This window comes from Eumetopias jubatus, unplaced genomic scaffold, assembly GCF_037043125.1.
Source record: "Eumetopias jubatus isolate StellerSeaLion01/CBP00866 unplaced genomic scaffold, mEumJub1_p1.0 scaffold_2, whole genome shotgun sequence".
NCBI classification, from domain to species: Eukaryota; Metazoa; Chordata; class Mammalia; order Carnivora; family Otariidae; genus Eumetopias; species Eumetopias jubatus.
In genome coordinates this window covers 153827096-153843177 of record NW_028274808.1, presented here as the reverse complement: position 1 = coordinate 153843177, position 16082 = coordinate 153827096, and the positions used below count along the sequence as shown (strand labels likewise).

At 35.5% G+C, this 16082-nt stretch overlaps 1 pseudogene; it reads left to right on the top strand.

The window, feature by feature from the left end:
* Positions 1-15063: 15063 nt before the first annotated feature.
* LOC148164916 (U6 spliceosomal RNA) lies at positions 15064-15131 on the top strand (annotated as a pseudogene).
* Positions 15132-16082: the final 951 nt, after the last annotated feature.

Here is a 16082-nt window from a genome sequence, read left to right as displayed (position 1 = left end):
CAGCCCAAATGGCCTAAGGCAGAAATTATTACTATTTGCAGTTGAAATTTCTAATCTGCTTTATGATAGCCTTTTCTTATCTCAGTGAAGTTTGAAGCAAGGTCCTCCCATGAAAGTGAAACATAGAAAGCGATGATAGAGACTATAAGTTCCGACGAATTGTAAGTTCATAGAGCACGCACACTTTCTCAATCTTGCATTTATAAGCAACTCTTAAGGAGGGGAATTTTGGACTAGATGGATGACAGAGTGATTCTATGACAGATTAGTGAGGGATAAACCAATGTAAAGGTAGGACTGAAACATTACGAAATAAAAGCATTGTGGCTGTCACATACTATTCATATCATAGAACCTTTTAAATCTCAAAAGATGTACAATCTCCATTTACCACTACATGGATTACCAAACATTTCACATATGGTGATGATTTTGTTTTATTTTACCTCTCATTTCAGCCTCTAGCCTCAACATTCATATCTCCCAAATGTAAGCAATACATTAATAGCTACACAATTTAAGGTTATTAATTAGAATAAAGTTGGCAGTTTGACTTCAGAGTTCAGCCTGTTTTCTTGTGCTTCTTTAATGCGGTTGACTGCCTGCAAACATTTAAATGATCCCCCTGCCACTTGTCTATGTGTTTAAGCAAATAGACTATTACAAGAACAAAGACCTACTTGGTTTTTCTAATTTGACGGAGGATAAAAGAAGTCTTTCACAGCTTTGTTTTATTTCTAAACTCATTTAGCACCAAGTTCATATCCACTTCGACTTTTTTGGAACAGGTTCATTATGAAAATGGTCTAATAACGAGTAGTTGGATGGGACCTAGAGTTTTTATACATCCCTAAATGAACCTAAGCTTGTTTCTCATCATTTCTTTGTTTCATAATTATGTTCCCTTTCAGCCCATTCTGTGGTCTTTTCCTAAACATACTGTCTTTTGTAATGTGTTTCCTTTGATTGTGAAAACATCATTTTATGTAGTAATTTCTATTATAGGTCTATAATAGAAATTCATCAACTGATCTCTAGGTATCTACTTTTCCCAAATAACACATTGACAATTATAATACAGGTGCTTGTTCAAAATTTTATTACTCATATGGGGGAAATATAAATAAGTAAGCCTTTAAATAAATCAGAATATAAAGAATATAAAAAGTTTTGTAGCTCTGAGGTTGAGCAGTGCCCAAGTCAAAGGCTTGCATGTACTTGGTTTTTGTGGGAATGTGACTCCAGGAAGCAGATCTGAGGGGCAGAACAGAGAAACATGGAAGGAAGGAAAGTAATATAAGATTGCAGGATCCTTAAAACTAAGGGTTGGGACAACAGATTCTTTACTTCTATGTAAGACATTTTTTGTAGTATCCTTCAATTTTCTTGTATGGGCCCCCAAGTGCTGATGTTTGATTTTTCAGGGAATTTTGCAAGTTGGTTTTCAAAACTATTGGTAGTTTGAAACTGGCCATGGTGGTGATATTTATAACACAGAAATCAGCAAACACTCCCCAACAGGGCATTTGTTTTTACCCCCAGAACACCACGTGTGCATACTTTTATCTGTTCTATTGGCGTCCACAGACTAAAGTGACATTTTTGCCAATAAAGTTTGACTGAAACACAGCCACACCCATTCCCTGACTGGTTTTGCACTACAAAGTTAGATGTAAGTAGTTGGGACATATATCATATGGCCTACAAACCCTAAAATAATTACTGTATGGCTCTCTACAGAAAAAGTTTGTCAAGCCATGTGTTGAATTATGCTGGATGAATTTTCTGCGTTGGTAAAACACACACTTACAGCAAGACTATTCCAGTTATTTTTTTGTGTATCAATGTGCTAAGTGGGCTACCTTCATTCTTCCCCAAGTAAGGTTCATCCATATCTGTCCCAATCCTTCTGCTTTGCTCTCCATAAATGGGTACATTTTTTGGCTCCCTCAATTTATCGGGCACTTATAGAAAGATTTTATTTAAACAGCAGCAGATTTTAAGGTCCTAGACCCTGGTATAACCACATCTTAGAAAAACAGCATAACAAAATTTCTTTTTTGTAGTGGATTTTACCTCTTTTTTCCCCAGCACTATATATATATATATATATATATTTATTTAATATACATACTATATATCAGTTTCTCCTTTGTATAGCTGCTGGCTTCAGCCACGTCTTTGTTTTGTCCTTCTGGGTTTTGCATGATCCAAGGTCCCCGCTATTCCATGCATTGATTTCAGTATGTTCTGATCCCAGAGAACCATGGGGCAACTTTGATCTTCAAAACATGATGGTAAGACCTTAGTTGTTTTCCAGGACTTTGTTCAACTCCATTTTCCCTCTTCCTTATGCCCATTATTCCACCACTAAAATAAGATGTGCATAGCTCATGCAGACCTAAAGCTTCTTCTTAATTCTTTAGTCTTTCTTACATTTCATTATTCTCAAGGAATTTTTTAAAGTGTCATTTAATTCAATATTTGCATAACTACACTTATTTTTAAAGCACAGCTGTTCTTTTCCATGCTTAACTGTTTCACTTATTAACTTCTAATTCCAACACTAATCATAATGGCTGATCAGAATTTAATAAAATTCAAAAACATGAGAAAACCCCTGAAGAATTGGATGTCAAATATAACTCAATGCTCTGATTAAAATCCATTATATTTTTTTCAAATATATTTTGAAATTCTCTTGATTCAAAATGCAAACATAAAGACAAAAAGTAAAAACATACCTTTTTTAATTTCCTTTTCTAAGATTTTAAATGTCAAAAGAATGCCATCTCCTCATAATTACCAGGAAAAGAAAAAAAGGTGAGTTAGTTGTCCTGTTTTCATCATCAAAGCACATTTTAGGCGTTGTATTTGTCAAAATCTTGCAATGAATGAAATCCAGCTTAAACTAAATGAAACAGTAGAAAAAGTTACAGAAGTGAAAGCTGAATATACTTGGCTAGATCCAGGATTTTATCTCTCTCTCTCTCTCCTATCTCTATCTGTTGTCTCTGCTTCCCCTTCTATTAGCTTTATGCTCAGACTCCCTACTTGTAACAAAAATGATGTCCTAGAATGGCTTTAACTTATGTATTATGTTAGGCACCAAAGAGAAAAAAAAAAAAAAAGTCTCTTTACCACTAGCTCAAAAAAATGGTCCTAAGAGGACTTTGATTGTCCCAGCCAATAGGAGCATATTTGTCTTTTCCTGAACGGATCAATAAAGCCAGAGGAAAATGATATACCGTGACTGGCCAGGGCTGGACTCCATGCTCTCACCTGTGCTATCTGAGGGAAAGTCAAAAGCCTCAAATAATAATGAATTCTCTTAAAAAATATAAACAGCAAGGAAAGGGAAAAGAAGGTTATTGTGCCTACCAATGTCTTCTCTATGGACTATAAATAGCTTCTCTTTCTTAATGTGAAAATTCCCACTATGAGGAAGGTGTGTACCGACATGAAATAAAACTAAAAATTGAGGGCCCTGGGTGGCTCAATCGGTCAAGCATCTGCCTTCAGCTCGGGTCATGATCCCGGGGTCCTGGGATTGAGTCCTGCATCGGGCTCCTTGCTCAGCGGGGAGCCTGCTTCTCCCTCTGCCTCTGCCCCTGCTTGTGCTCTGTCTGTCTCTTTCTCTCTTTCTCAAATAAATAGATAAAATCTTTAAAAAAAAAACTAAAAATTGAGCAATACTGTTATTCTCTTAAAGGGCTTCATCCATTCCAGATGAAAGAGTAATGAGTGAGTGGATGAATGAGTGAGTTAGCATGGACTTGTCTTCTCTGTATAACCTAAACTACATTCAAAAACTTCCAGTCAACTGACTACTTGTCAATCCTGAAAATTGGTATATTAAACTGGGGGTTGAAGTTACCATCTGCCCAGTGTGTATCCACACCCTGAAACTGGGTCAGACCCAGAAGAGCCAACAGAAACATTTTAGGCCAGGAAAATAGCCAGATTTAAACTCAAAGCAAAGGTCTCAAAAACATGAATGTTGAAGTTTTCCTTCAAATATCCCTATAAAGGCAGGAAGTCATCATCTGATGGCTTGCTTGAAACTTATGAATCCTTAGATTTGGTAAACTGTCTCACTTTTCAATGACGTAAAATCCCAATTAAACAGTTTTTTAAAATAATAAAATGTATTATTTAACTTGATCAGCATAGAACATTCAATTACTTATTCATTCATTCAATTTCTTTTTTTGCCATGTTACTTTGAACAAGTCACAAGTCACTTTTAAAAATATATATATTCTCCATTCTTCCAACACTTAAATCTTCACCTTCCATTCCCTTTTCTCATCTTCTCCAAATTCCATACTAGATACTCTGGACTGAATGAATCTATTTCATTGGTAAACACAGCACTCAATTTTAGCATTTATTTTATTAATTTGCAATTGTGTCTGTATGCATGTGCATTTCCTTTCTAAGATGGTAAATAGTTGATATCATAGACTTATTAATAATTATATCTCTAGTTCCAGATCCAGTGGAAGACTAGCAATTATTCAGTAAAATAATTCAGATTATTTCCAAATTTTCAAATGAAAGTACATGTTTCTGGTGTTTGGTATAGAACCATTTTTGATTTAGAATAGGAAGACTTCTAAGGCTTCTGAGATTTCTTGGTACTTTTAAGGGCCCTGGAGATTATTTCCTATGATTTCAAATTCAAAATGTAAGACTTTCTTTCCTTGATATGTGTAAGAAATCATATTTCCCTCTCTCTGTTTAAGGCATAAATAAAAATAGTGTGATCTGTAGATAAAGGCAAAAGTGAAGAAAGCATAGAGAATGAGGAAGAGAGGCTTACGTGATCTCATGTGCAAATATTTTAACATTTGACAGATGTTTACATATCATCGTTTTGGAGTCAGTTTGGTCTTGTGTGAAGTGAGGAGGAAAGATATTGTTATCTTTACTTAACAAATCAGTAACTGGAAAATTAGAAAGTTAAGGAACTAGGGCAAGTTCATGAATCAAGTTAATACATGAGTTCAGCCTGTATTATGGAGCAGGATTATAATTACAGTGAAGTTTTCCAATATTCTTCACTTATTATTACATTACACTGGACCAGAAACATCATCCCTTTGAGCATCATTTTTCTTCATTTTGAAGTAGGGATTAAATAACACCCACCTAATAAAGTCATCCTGAGCAAAGGAAATAATACCTAGAAAGAACTGCTAAATAGGAAGGATGGTTTTGCAGGCACTTTGGCAGCTTTTTCTCACTTCACCCTGCCCACCTGCCTGCTTAAGAAAATGTTTGCCCAGAAGACATGAAGCAAAAGTGGAAAATAACCATATGTTGTACTTGTTCAGATGTAAGAAGAAGGACACTAGAAAAACCTTTGTCTGACAATTTATTCTGCAGACCAACAAGCAGGGTTACTGGCTGGGAATGGATTAATTGCCATGGGAGAAAGGGTTTGTGGCTCAAGATGGTGAAGGAACCCCAGGGTAAGATGAGCAGAAAGAGAATATATGAATACTGAATACTATTTACCCATGAGACATCTGCAGAGACAATGATTGAAAAATTACCTAGGACCTATCTTGGACAACACAAGAAAATTTGTATGGCCTCATCAAAATCTTCTGTATTGAAATGCTAGTTTTAAGGACCAACATACTAGTTTAAAATACAAATTTTATGGGAAAAATGCTGGTTATATGGTGCATTTTTCACATATAAGTTGCTTGATATTTACAGACCATTAATATTTAATGCCACAAAGTTGTTCCAGACATTTATATCGGGTGTGAGAAGAAATTGTGTGTGAGCTAAGTATTGTGAGGTATAGATTAGACAATTTGTCAGAGTTCTTCCAGACCCATCAATGTCATAACCTTCTATTTCATTTAATATCTGGTGAATATTAACTTTAATTTCATCCAACTTCTCATTAATCGGTGTTCTTCCATTTTAAAAAGAAAATACAAATATTTCAATGTTTTTTCAAATCTATTCACGTGATGTTCTTGCTCTAACTGGAAAAAGAAAACCTTAATGCAGTAAATAAAGCAATCATCCTACTGTTTGTATTTTGATAGCAAGTGAACAAGTTATTTACTTGAACAAGAGTACATACCTCTGAAATGAGAGGTAAGAGATAATTTCTCAAAATGTTCCCTAAAGTCAAAGATGATCATTTGGAAGAAAATATAATTGAAGAACAGAAACAGATATATCTCATATTATTATTTGAAAGAAACTGTTGGGTTCTCACTTTAGTTATTGATAATGTAGCAAATTCAAAGATTGATAATGTAGAAAATTCAAAGATTAATAATGTGTAGATGCTCCTAGAATCTTGTACATAGGCATATGGTCATGTACATATCCATCACAAATAATGTTCAGCTTCTCCCCACCAAACACCCCACCTTGTACAGTTCAGTTCTTTTGGACTGCAGGCTCTGATACTGTGGAGAAGATGTGAGAAATGGGAGAAGAAAAACTTAGCATGAGAGGCCAAGTAGATACATACAATAAAGCTGAGGAAAATGGGGTAAGGGAAAAACCACTTGGGTTAAAGTAGCATGAAGAAAGAGGGATATTTTTTATGTCTGGGTGGTGAGAGTAACAAACCCAGAGTAAAAAGGCATTCTGACTACCTATTGAGTTTTCATTAGAGCTTTATCATTCAAACACTGAAATTCTCTGGACACATGGGTCCAGGATTTAAAAAAAAATAAAAAAGACACATTTAGAGGATACATCCAAGATTTCAAAATAATCCTGGGATAAAAATCAGTACTACTAGGGATTTAGAATGATGATACAATCAAGTTTATCTAAATTATAAAGTCAAAGAACCATTTTGAAGATGACAATACAATGAAGTTGGGGGTGCAAAGTTGAGAAAAATATCTATAAGTGAATATATGAGGGGTGCCTGGGTGGCTCAGTCAGTTAAGTGGCTGCTTTTGGCTCAGGTCATGACCTCAGGGTCCTGGGATGGAGTCCCACATGGGCTCCTTGTTCAGCGGGGAGCCTGCTTCTCCCTCTGCCTGCCGCTCCCCCTGCTTGTGCTCTCTCTCTCTCTCTCTCTGATAAATAAATAAATTAACTAAATCTTAAAAAAAGAAGTGACTATATGAGCCATAAATCCAAACAAATGTAGCCCTACATAGTCCACTACATTGAGAAAACTGAACCTATTCCTTTAAGAAGTGTTGAAATAGAAGATAATCTTTGCTTACCCATTGACACACATCCACACACATCTCCACAATCAGTTTCCTTAGAAATTGGAGTCCTTAACAGAAATAAAAAGAGTTCCAAGCTCACCTTGCATGGATAAGTGAGTGGCTTCTTCTTATCTCCATGTGGATAAGACCAAATCTTGGGGGGTGGGGGACAAGGTGGAGGTATGCTCACAAAGACTTAGAATTAAAATAAATTTTGAAAATTTTGTACAAGTTATTTGTATAAAGAACTTAGAAAACAGGTAAGGCAAAATACTTTACAAAGTCAGTTAGATGCTGAATCATGACTGGAATAACTACAGACATTGAATAGAAATGTAAAAAATTATAGACAGAGAAAAGTTACCATTTTTAATTCATTTTCAAGCCTTACAATGGGAATTAAAGCTGTAAAAAATAATATTTCTATGAAGAGACTAACTAAACTATAGTAGAACAGGGGTAGGCAACTATGGCCCAGAGGCCTGCTACATGTTTTCTTTCTTTCTTTTAAACCACTCTCAAGAATGGTTTTTATTTTTTTAAGTGGCCAGGAAAAAAATATCAGAAGAATTATATTTGGTGACATGTGAAAGTTATACGAAATTCAAAGTCCAGTGTCCATAGGAAAGTTTTATTTTGACAGAGTCGCACTCATTTATTTATGCATTATCTAAGGCTACCTTTATATTACAAGGCCACTGTTGAGAAGCTGGGACGGAGACCAGATGTGGCCTGCAAAGCCTAAAATATTTACTATCTGGCTTTTTACAGAAAGTGTTTGCCAACCATTTCACTAGAACAAAATAGAAGACACCTCTGTTCATAAATGTACATTAAAGCTAGGGGAAATGTATTCTCTGTCCTGATTAGGCTGTATTAACTCTGATGGTTCCACAAGGGACAGTAGAACAAGACATGGAGGCTCAGAAGTAAGTGAAAACAGAAGTGATAGAGAGTAAGGAATTCGTAAGCGCTGTTGGAATCCATGGCTCTTTCAAAAATCTCCTAGAATTTCACTGTTCGTGAAACAAATCAGAGCTGAAGAGGTAAAGGAGGACATAATAGAAGCTATCAGGAAATCAGATCAACTGAAGAAATTCAAACTGAGATTCTGGCATGAATCTGATAAACCAAATGGGCTATGTTTGTCTCTGACTTTAAAAGATGAAAGATCCCAGATGACTGAAATAAACAAGCTTCCTGGTCTTAATCACTGGACTCCACTAGTTATAAGTTAGGAATGGCCCTAAGAAGAATCACTGTGCTTACTTGGATATCCATTCAGAACTCAGCTGGAGTAGAACTGGTTAAACATTTGCACTGGTTTTGGAAAATAAGATCTTTCAGTGGTTAACAACTATTAATATTGTTATAAGGTAAACAAAATTTCTTTCTCAAACTACTTTTTCAGTGATACCTGAAAAGTGAGGGAAATAAATTAGAAGTTCCCTTCCTCCAGCCTAGAGGTAGAGTGGCAGGACTGTGATGAACTTAGTATGACTCTGCTTGGTAGTGTTTCTGGAGTTTTTCCAGCTAAATTACACAGCACTCACCAAGCCCTCCTCCTCCAACCCCAGTAAAAGAGTGAAAAGAAAGGGAGTCAGGGCATGGTAGATGTCAATAAAAGGATCATCTGAAAGTCCCACTTAAATATTGGATTTGCCTTGAAGGCATCTGTGAAGATTGACCAGGATAAATGTGTTAAAAGAGTGAAAATATTAACTCATAAATTTCCCAGTCTTTGTACCTCATTAACTGAAGAGAATGTACTCTATTTAGTTTCTCCCTGCCATTTTCTCTTTCTTAAGGTGTGTCTTTGTCAGAATACTATGATACAGAATCAGACAATAGGCCAAGAGAAAGAAGAAAGAATAGTTGGAGTAGGAAAAGACTTTTTATGAGACACTAAGATTACCTACATAATAAAAGTAATTAGAGACTGGAAAATAAAACAAGAAAGATCTGCATTGATTAAGAGATATTGAAAAAGGTGGTTTATTATTCTTTATTTACATTCAGCTAACCTTTGAGGGACTCATTTTAGACAAAGACAGACTCTAAAGCAATATAGAATTGAAGAGAAGAGAGTTTCAGAATCTAAGTATCAGAAATATCATTAGATATAATTGTCTGCACACCTATTTGAATATGACCATGAATACGATGGGACCTGGAGTTCTAGGATTCACAAAGTTCATAACATACTTTTATCACATAAAACACATAGTCAATAGGTAAGTGCTGCATTAGATCCTTTATTCAGAATAGCACTTCTTTCACAGGAGTGAAAAAGATTCATAGCCTATGTGACCATCCATAGAATTTCACCGAAACCTAAAGATTTTTGGTTGACCTGCTTTCAGCTTGGCGGTTCAAGCATTCTCTTGTTTCTGTGTTCGTGTTGACAAATCAAATTATTTTTCTGTAATTTTCCCTCTAATTTGTAAACATACAGCTATAAGTCTTCATTTTTGAGGTGGTACAATGACTATTCACTTATCTAGAAAAACAATAGACTCAATTTGCTCTACTCTCAAGAATATCTTGACAGCATATTTGCCTCTTATGCTCTAAAAGGGTGATAAATATAATCAATGCACAGTGAAATATTTATGTGCTCGATTCCATTTCTAATGCATTACCAAAATATCTGTTAACTGCACTTGAATAAAAATTTAAAATACCATGTTTCCTCAGTCAGACAGAGAGGATGCCACAAAATCTTTAGAATGCAAAGGAGTAGCACTTTTGCATCGCATTTTAGTACGTTGGTGCACCAGCCTGACAAATCATCTCCAATTAGACCTTCCACAAGAGAGGAAGTAATTTATACTGAATGGTTGGACATTTTTTTCAAGATGAAAAATATTGTTTTAAAAAGTATCTTAAATGTATCCTGCATGGCCCTTTACTTTCCTGAATAAAGGGCTTTTAAAGAAAATAAATAAATAAATAAATAAATAAATAAATAAATAAATAAATGTATCCTGCTACTGAATAGTAAGGGTTAATGTAAGTGAAAAGCAAACATATCAAAGAGAATGACTTTTGATGAGTGGCAATTACTTCTCCACTGAAAAGAATTATTATGTCAAAGAATCCATAGAACATGATCCATACATAATCGATTCAACAATTATTTACTGAGTTTATTCTTTATGAAAGGCTAAGTGTTGGGGTGCAAAGATGAGAAAACCACAAGCTAATGTGAAATAAATGTGTCAATTTCCCTTCTATAACACCGAATAGGCTATAGAGCTACATTGTGCTTGTGGAGAGGGAGAAAAATTATGCTGACTGAGGGAGTGAGGACAACTGTGTGCCACGTGTGAGTTTAAGGTGGGACTTCAAGGATTGTAATCAGTTGTGATATGGGGAGAATGTAGTGGGGAAAAATGAGCAAAAGTAGAAAAGCATACAGGGTATGACATAAAGAGTAGATATGTGAATAGAAGAACTAATTCCAAAGACACTTCAGAGATTAAATTAATAGGACATCATTGTAGCATAAGACTTGAGTAAGAAAGTTGAGGTTGGAATGTTGTTTCAATACATCTTCTTGCAAACTTATGTTCCTAACTGACACTAAAAATCCGGGATAAAAGGCAGGTTTTTAGGATAAGGAAATCAATTCCGTTTTGAACATATTATATTTGGGGTGACTATAGGACATCCAACTGGAAATATCCAGCAGCTTAAAATACTAGTTTCTGGACACAGGAAAAGCTTCACTCAATTATTTGTTCAATAAATAGGTATTGAGTAGCTACAATGTATCAGACACTGTATTGGAAACAAGAAGTCTAAAAAATAATCAACATGACTTCACTCTTTAAAGACTTCCAATCTAATGGTAGAGTGAGACCTATAAACACATAAATACAAATCAATGTTGACGTGTGGCCTCCTAAAACAAAAAGGCTCTAGAAGGAAATGGGGAGAAATGAGACATAGAATTCCACCTGGGATGAAGGGAAGGCTGGTTTCAGGATCAAGGCAGCACTAACTATGAAAAGGTAGATGGACCCTGTCATCTTGTTCTTTTTGGCCAGCACTCCTCTATGGATCTGCTTACATTCTGCTAAGGACTTCCATAGTGTGCCACTCCAAAGCAATGTTTCCGCATTTAAAATATTTCTACACCTATCCATATCTGAACATTTGTACCTACCACTTGGGATGAAAGTTTTCTCAAAAGGTGAAGGTGGGTAATGGGATATTAAAGATATATATTATATCCAATATAGGGTTTTTCCCTATGAACTCCAAAGTTGTCCATACAGCTGTCTTTTTGTTATCTTTACTTGGTCTCAAACTTATGACATTCAAAACCAATCTGCTGGTAGATTTCCTTCCCTCTCACCTTGCGTAAACATGTGCTTCTCTCTCAAGTTTCCTCGTCTCAGTAAATGGCACCTTTGTTCTTCTGGTTGCTCAGTCAAAAAAATGTTGGAATCTGTTTTTCTCACATCCCCACATCCTTAAATGGTCTTTCTGATTCTGCCCTGACTCTCAGAGCAGCAGCTAGAGTGAGTTTAGTTTTTTTTTTTTTAATATCCATTCTAGTCATTCTTCAGTTTTAGCTTCCCAACCTTCTCACTGTAAAAGCCAGAATCTTCACAATAATCCATAAGGCTCTAAAGACCTCTGTGACTTCTCCCTTGAATCACTCCAGGCAATCACGCATGCTTCCCTTAATTGTTCAAATACAACAGGCATATTCCCAACTCGGGGCCTTTGCACTTACTGTTTCCTCTGTATCAAATGTTCCTTCCTCCAGACATCTCTATACTTACTCTCTTCCCTCATTCAAGACTTGACTAAGTTTCTTGTTTCCAGCAGAACCTACTGTGAATATGCTATCTGAAATTTTAATCTCACCCTTCAACCTACTCTGAAATTTGAACGTTATTCATCTGGAGCCTGTATCTTGACTACAAGGAATCTAGTCCCTTCCACCAGTACTTCTGATATTTACTGCTCATCTTCTTTGACCAGTGGATACCTATCACTCCAAAAGTTGTGGGTGTCTCAGACTCACTTCCACTACAAAATACAACCCCCCCGCTTTATTCTTTAAATTACCACTCATCTAAGACTTTTGAATTGAACATTCTAAGAATTTAGAAAGAACATATTAATAAAAATAAAAATTCAAAACTAATCCTCAATTCTGAAAGATTTCCCCTTACTACATGTCCCTAATGGTTGTCCTTCCCCTTTGCCCAGATTGTCACCATGGTCCTAGAGCTCAGGTCTTAAGCTTAACTCTTCTTCTTTAATTCTCTCTTTCCTAAGTGCCTGGAATCCATATCTAGTCAAGACCTCAGATAATATATTAATTATCTGCACAGAGATATCCCTCCCTAAAGCAATTCCATTATGAAACAGATTATATTTGACATCCCAGACTGAAACATTTTCTTTTGGATTATCCTCAATTTGTATGTCTCTATAGAAAAATGGACTTATATTTTTGATATTTCCCTTACATGTGCCTGACTATGAAGATTCTTAAATGTGTTAACTTCCAGAAACAAGGGAGAGTTCGCCACCAAGAATTTACAACTTCTACCCTTAGAGCTATTGAGAATTCAGAAATATTGGAATTCAGTCTCAAAACAATGTATTAAATAAATTAATGTAAACACAGCAATAAAAATTGTGGTTACATAAAGTAGTAGTAAGCACTGGGGACTCTAAACCACTTAGTACCAAGGAAAGTGGGACCATTTACAAATGCTCTCAGATGCTCAGAAACACATTCAGGTGCCTGGAATTATTGCAGCGAGATACCTAAAACAGTTTTTGAAAATAAGTAAACTTTCTGAGTATTTATGTTATAAAGATATAAATCTCACTGTCCAATGCATGGTGATAGTTTTAAATTTGAACTGAAGCTGTTTTCCTAAAATTTTCATTTACTGAAACTTTCAGTTAAATAATAATTGCTTTGGGCTATATTTTGAGAATGCACGCTCATATATTTGGCCAGTGTGTTGCTTTGCTTAAGTGTATTGGATTCTTCACAGTCATGGGTCTTACTTTTTTTTTTTTAATGTTATGTTAATCACCATACATTACATCATTAGTTTTTGATGTAGCGTTCCATGATTCATTGTTTGTGTATAACACCCAGGGCTCCATGCAGAACGTGCCCTCTTTAATACCCATCACCAGGCTAATCCATCCTCCCACCCCTCTCCCCTCTAGAACCCTCAGTTAAGGTGGGTCTTACTTTTTCCTATCTTTTTAGGTAAAGACAAATGAGAAAACAGATTTGATGTCTCTATAGCTCATGCTCTCAGTCCATTATACTCTACTGCTCCAAAGAAAGCAAATATAATAAACTGTTTTATTCTCTGATCCTTGCAATATTGAAGAATCCCATGAAGTTAAGAATAACACAAAGGAGAGCCTGAAGATAATTATTACAGTGCCAACACATATTAATTGCAAATATGAGACTTTTTTGTTCATCAATATTTCCCTTATCTTTGTCACTGTGTGTGTGTGTGTGTGTGTGTGCGCGCGCGCGTATTTAATAGGCATGTGAATGCTAATATTTCCTTTTAACCACAGCCTGTCATCTGAATGATCTCTTGCCAATTCTTTCAAATGTATTCTTACATTTACAAAACATAATAACTATACTTTTTTCTCAAATAAATTGAAAGCATAATCTGTATTCATGAGGATAGTTCTTACTATCTTACATTCTTACTAAAAGCAAAGAAACGCTCTCGTTTCTGTAAAGATTTTTGTGGGGGGTGAGGGGAAAAGGATTGGATAATTTTAAGATTTTTACATTACAAAGGTCATCCATAAAACAAAGATTAAGAAGCTCTGTAAAGCAAAATTCAAAATGAAATCTTTTTTGAGATCTGAAGCTAAGAAAATATCATCCGTCTTAAGAATGCACTGCCTAAAATACTTAGAGTAGTATGTGCAGGTGGTACTTAATAAATACTATTTTTATACCATCATTTGTAATGAATTGGGAATATGAGAATATGGGCATTTTTCACATATACCAGCTTATAGCATTGTCTGTTAAATGCTTTACATTAAGATTTATAAAACATCTTTAAAATTTTTTCATGTGTGTGAGTGTTGCTTCTACAGTGTGTTCAAGTGATAACAGGATTAAGTAATAATGTACTGATTATTTTTAATTGCCCAGCTGCATGTAAGCATTTGGCATATTTTCTAGGAACAGTTAAGTGAAATAAAAAAGATCAGAAACTTATATATAATGTACCTAATTCAACTGAGCTGGAAAAGGAACTTAATTTTTTAAATTATTCTTTTTTATCAATTTCTTCTCAGATTAGTGGTATGAATTTTAGAGTGAAATAATGTGTCAATTTGGTTAGGCCTAGCTACTTAAAAACTTTAAAATAAGCTTCAAGGATTCTAAATTTCTAGTTGATTGGTTATAGGTTACAGTAGCAATACTAAAATTTTCTCCCTCAAAATCTAGAGGAATGCAAGAATTAATGGTTTCTTAGTGCAGAATAGCTGCGGAATTTTGCACATGCTATCTAAAAATACATTAATTATCCTACTGACTGAGTTCATTTGGGGATTTCATTTAACCCAGTGTGTCCTCTTCCTTTTTTAAATGGTTGCCTTCTTTCTAAATACAATTAGAAATATTTTTATTATTAATAGATGCTTCAATTTAATTTGTTGAAACTGAAAATTTTTCAAAATCCAGGAGTCTCAAAATCCCAACATAATACAACAATTATGTATCTGATTATAAAATATTTATTAAAAATATTACAAGTCTATATAAAAATAAGTGAATTAAAACCCAGGACAACCATATCTAACAAAACCAGCATTCTGATACAGAGATTAGCCTGGCCCTTGCACACGGATGACACACAAATTCATGAAGAGTTACATATTTAAAAAAAAAAAACAAACAAACAGAGGCACCTGGGTGGCTCAGTGGGCCAAGCGTCTGCCTTAGGCTCAGGTCATGATCCCAGGGTCCTGGGATCGAGCCCCGCATCGGGCTGTCTGCTCCGCGGGAAGCCTGCTTCTCCCTCTCCCACTCCCCCTGCTTATGCTCCCTCTCTCGCTGTGTCTTTCTCTGTCAAATAAATAAATAAAATCTTTAAAAAAACAAAACAGTACAAAACAATAAAACAGCATTCTGATATGATAAGTCCTACAGAGCAAATTACCAAGCCAAGTAACCAAGAGACATCATCTTTGTGAAATCACTTTTTGTTTAGTAAACTGTGACATTATGTAAAGAATTAAGTCATGGCTCACTATTATCATTGTAATTAGAAATTTGTAACTCAAGGATTTTAAAGACTTAATAAGGATGCCTGCTTTCAAGTGGAGTGGAGCAGCTTGCAACGTCCCACCTGGAACAACCAGCGAATCTGTATAAATGGAAAGCTCAGCAAGCCGTTTAGGCAATGAGTATCGGAGAGGCTAAAACTCCAGAGAACCTTGAAAAGGTAAGTTTACTACTACAGTCATTTTTACCCTGGAGCATTTATCAATCAAGAGTGTGAGAGGGATCTTGAATGTCACTCCTGTGATTAGGTTATGCTAAATGGCAGAGTTGACTTTAGGAAAGGGAGATTATCCCTGATGGACTGATCTAATCAGGTGAGCCCTTAAAGGGGACTGGGCTGTTCCTTGTGAGAGATTCCAGGTATGAGGGGTAATGAGGAAGATTTTCTTTTGCTGGGTTTGAAAATGGAGGGGGCCACACAGCAGGGCATAGCAGACAGTCCCTAAGAGCTAAGAGTAACCACTGGCTAGCATATAGCAAAAAGAAGGGGACCTCAGTCTTAAAACTGCAAGGAACTGCCAATAGCCTGAACGAAAGTTGATTGTTCC